Below are 4600 nucleotides of genomic sequence, written 5' to 3' on the forward strand. Positions count from 1 at the left end.
GCTGCACCTGGTAGCAGCTTGTGTTGTTGCCGAGCAGTATGTGCTGTTGTCCGGTAGCAACACACTGTTGCTGTGTGCTGCTGGATAGCACACAGTAGAAGGCAACACACCCTACCCCTCTTTTCTCGTCTTCTTTTTTAATAAAAAAATTTTAATAGAAGAAAATATATATTTTTATAATAACAAAATTTTAACATAAAAAAACTCTTTTTTCTTTAAAAAAGATAAATACAAGAAAAGCTCATTTTAAAAAAAAAATTAATAGTTTTAAATAAATAGAGAGACCAAATATTACCTAATTACCTTTTCCTTTTAGCTTTGAACTTCTTTCTCTAAGGATGCACCAAATACATCAAGAAATATTAAAATTACATGGGTTTTCCTAGTTACATAAATCTAAGGAAAAATAATAAAAAAAATTAAGAAGGAAACATGGCGATATAGGCCACCCTTCTTGTTACATAACCAAAAGAAAATGTTACATGTAAAATTTTCTAGGACAATTAATGTGGCAAAAACCTTGAATCATGCATCATAACATACAACCATATATTAATCACATCAAGATATTGAAACATATGTAAAGGTGCCAACCATGCAAAATAAATATAGGAAACAAACTTACAATAATCCCTGCTCTGATACCAATTGTTGGAATAGAATCTTAGTGAATCAATGTGTCAAGCCCAGCGTTATGATATACTTGCCATGTCATTCATGTACTTGATAGCATGTTTGCATCCAAGTATGCAGATGCCTCGAAAAAGTTTTTAAAACGTCAATATCGTACCTAATGGTACAATTAAGTCGATTAAGCTTCGAACTAGTCCAAATAGAAATTTTAGGATGTATTTGAGAGTTATCAAACCTTAGAATGTTTTAAAATGGTGATTCGGAGTTCGAGGATTAATTTGGAGTTCAATTGAGAATTTTATAACATATGGGCAAAATGATCATTTTGCCACCTGAGGGCAAAATTAGAATGTTGAAAGAGATTTTTTTGACCAAATTTGATTAGTAGGAACATAATTTGAATTTGAAGAGTGAAAAATTTCAGTTTCGAGCATAAAGACAAAACGTAGTTGAAATTTTTGAAATTTCACACCACCATGACACTTGCCAAGCTCATAAATTCCACCTATTATCATTTTTATGTCTTGGATAAGTAAGGAATTATATGTCGTGGAAAAGAGAATGCTTAATGGTTAAGTTTACCCATGGACTAATCAAGTGGTGACAAGTGTCAAGCTTTAATACTTTTATAATTTTCTTTATAAACCAACATAAACCTTTCCCAATTCACTCATATGGCTGACCAAGCAAGGGAAAAAAGAGAAAAAAGAGAAGAACAAATCCTAGGAAGGAAAAATTCAAGAAAAATTGTTGGATTTCAAGGAATCAAGCAAGTAAAGGTAAGATTTTTTAATTTTAGCTTAAGATCTACCTTTCCCATGATTTCTTTTTCATTTTCTATGGTTGAAACTCAAGATTTCATGAAGGAAAGTTTGCTAGCCAAACCTAGGGGGAGAGGTTTTGATCATGGGTTTTGTTAGATTTCATGCTATATACGCGTTTTTAGTTGTTTTGTGATATTCAGTGTGAAAAACAAGCATGAAAACCACATGTTCTTCATCAAACCCTCCTTGGCCGAATTTACTAAAGGACATATTGATGATGAATCTTGTTATATCTCATATTATTTAACTCGTATTTGATGAATTGTGGCGTCGGATATTGAAAACGGTTATGGAAATATATGGTTCATTTAGTAAACGATTTGAACAACAATGAGAAAATTGAGTTCATTGAGGTACTTTGGGTGTAATTGGAGTATTGGAAGTGTAATGAATATATGTGGAGTTGAATCGGATGTTTTGTTAAATCAATGGTGTATAGTTCGAATTAGGTCGAATACAAATTCATTCCGATCACAATTGAACCTACGTAGAACACCGTCTTTAAGTGATTATTTGGATACTTCTCATTCCATTTCATGCATTCATGTAGACCCTGAAATAGTTTTATAACAGTTTGGCACAAATGTGTTAAATTACTTGTTGTGTACTAGGTATAGGTGGTGAGCCCCCTGGTAAGAGTAAGGATATCGTACCCGAGGACCAAGAATAGGAGTACTCCATCCTCCCGTTAAGGTGAGTAATCAAATGATCATCTTAACTATCTAAAGTAGTTTATACCCGTTTTTATGTTTTAAAGAAAAATGAATTTAAATTGTAAACTATTATGTTTTATAATTGAAGTGTTGATTGAACGAAATGAGATTTATAACTTGTTTTGAAATTGAATACTGGTTTTGGAAATTGAGTAAGTGGAGACTGTATACTTGTGTTATATATATGTTTTGACATATGGTTTAAATTGATCGCTTATGACAATGTGATGGCAAGCATGGTTGGATTTACATTTGTGTGGAATATATGAACTGTTTTGCTTTGCCTTGACAGGCTGGTAATATCATATTAGCCATGTCGTGCTGTCGAAATATTTATTGATTTGGTGGGTTATTTAATTAGCTTACTGCAGTGGGCGGGTTTTCGTGGACCAGCCTATGAGAGGGACACGGTAAACCCCGTTATATTTTACCTTGGTATGAGAGGCGTGGAAGGTATCTCCTAAAAAAACGTTAGAGTTCACTTCACGTCGGACCACCACGTGAGGGTGAAACTCAACCAATGCCAAGGAACGACTGTGCTTCTAAATGTAAAAGAATGAGTTTTATACTCATATGTTATTTTAACAGCCTTGGCGGACTCGATTGGATGCCCCGACGCAAGGTGCCACCGAGTGCAAATATTGGCACGAGCCAAGTTTTTACGAGAATCATAAGCCTTGTTGATTTTTATGAAACGAAATTGATTTATATGAAATGAAATGAGATTTAATTTTATGAATCATATTATGATGAGATATTTTAAATTGTCTCTATTTACTCAGCTTTAGATGTTGTAGATGAACTTTGCTCACTCACTAGGTTTATAAAAACTCACCACCCTCCTTTCACACTTTCAGGCTCAAGAAAATTTGTAGACCACCGATTTTGTCGAGGGTTTGCTGTTGGATTCGCACCCTTAGAAATCGCAGGTTTACAGTTGTGTTTATTTTGGTTATTTTGAGGGCCCACATGTCATTGTAGAATATTTTGTATACCTTGCTGTGTGTGCCACTGTATGTATGAATTTTTTTTGCTTTTATGCTACAAAAATTATTTACGCAGAGTTCTCTAAATATTGTTTTATAAGAAAATGGAATATTTTATGAAATATTTTTATTTAATTTGAATAGCTATAACTTCATTTTAAATTGATGAATTAGACAACGAAACTTATTTTTAGACATGAAATGGATGCTTATTACTTGTATATCATATTTTTACCAGGTTTCGAAATTTTTGGGAAAAATGATCAAAATACCCTTGTGTAGTAGAAATTACTTTTTGGTTGTTTTTGATTTGAAATTAGTCTATATTCCTTTAAAACATGATATTTAATAATTGTTGCTCACAGGGGAGAAGTAAAACTGATGCGAAAGCCTTGTGAGGTTTCGGTTGGCATTCCGAGTAAGGAATGTCAATTGAGACATCGCAGAGGTTGTCACGGGCTCGAGGGGAGTGCCGTGTCGTGACACAATGTGATTGTGTAAAGCATGGATTTCAAAATTTTATTTTATAAAGGAAGCAAGCAATCCAATTACACAAGCGGAAACAAACATTATTGTTATTGCAAGTAACATTATTACACAAAAAATAAGAATCTATTAAATAAGAAAAATCATACCTATTATTTTGAGATTCTTATTTTCAGATTCCACAACATTAATGAACAATTTCTCGACCAAACAAGTTTACCACTTATTCTTTACGAATACTTTCAACTTGAACCTTGAGTGGACAAGGTGTGGAATGCAAGACTACAAGATGGCAACCGATGTTTTTTTCTTTTCTTTGGAAAAGCTTGGAGGAGGAGAAGAGAAGTGACGGCTGAAACTTTTTTTTTGAGAAAAAGTAAGTCCTCTTATTTTCTTCCAATCTCGTCTCTTTTTATTAAAACTCTTGCTTCAAAGGTTTAATCAAAATAAAACACCTTTGAATCAATCTCGACCATCCATTTAAAGTTATGGAAGCATCAAACATGCTCCATAATTATCAAAATAAAAATTAAAGAATAAATAATTTAATTTTTTAATTATTATTTAGAGTTCTGGATAAAATAAAACTCCTTATTGAATAATAACTCCTATTTTATTATTATCCATTTTTAAATAATAAATAAAACAGTAATAGTCAAACGTGGAGTCTCCTTTTATCAACATGGATGTCTAGATTCATTTTGCAAGAATCCTCCTAAAATTCTCATAATTTAAGATAACTCTTGTCCGTAATTAAGACAAAAAATATTTTATCTTGTCTAAATTTGAGACAAATATGTATTCTTGTCTAGATTAAGACAAAAAATATTTTCCTTGTCTTAAATTAAGATAAACATATTTTCTTGTCTAAATTAAGACCAAATATGTTTTCTTGTCTAAATTAAGATAAATATGTTAAAGCTGCCATTTTTGTACACAATTTAATTAAAACATACAT

General features: G+C 32.0%; 1 long non-coding RNA gene across 1 annotated transcript; it reads left to right on the forward strand.

Moving 5' to 3' along the window:
- On the forward strand, positions 1373-2569 carry LOC108663093. Its single transcript, XR_001929020.1, has 3 exons — positions 1373-1412; positions 2069-2150; positions 2532-2569. It is a non-coding gene; the product is annotated as an uncharacterized LOC108663093 (long non-coding RNA).

This window comes from Theobroma cacao, chromosome 8, assembly GCF_000208745.1.
Source record: "Theobroma cacao cultivar B97-61/B2 chromosome 8, Criollo_cocoa_genome_V2, whole genome shotgun sequence".
NCBI lineage: Eukaryota > Viridiplantae > Streptophyta > Magnoliopsida > Malvales > Malvaceae > Theobroma > Theobroma cacao.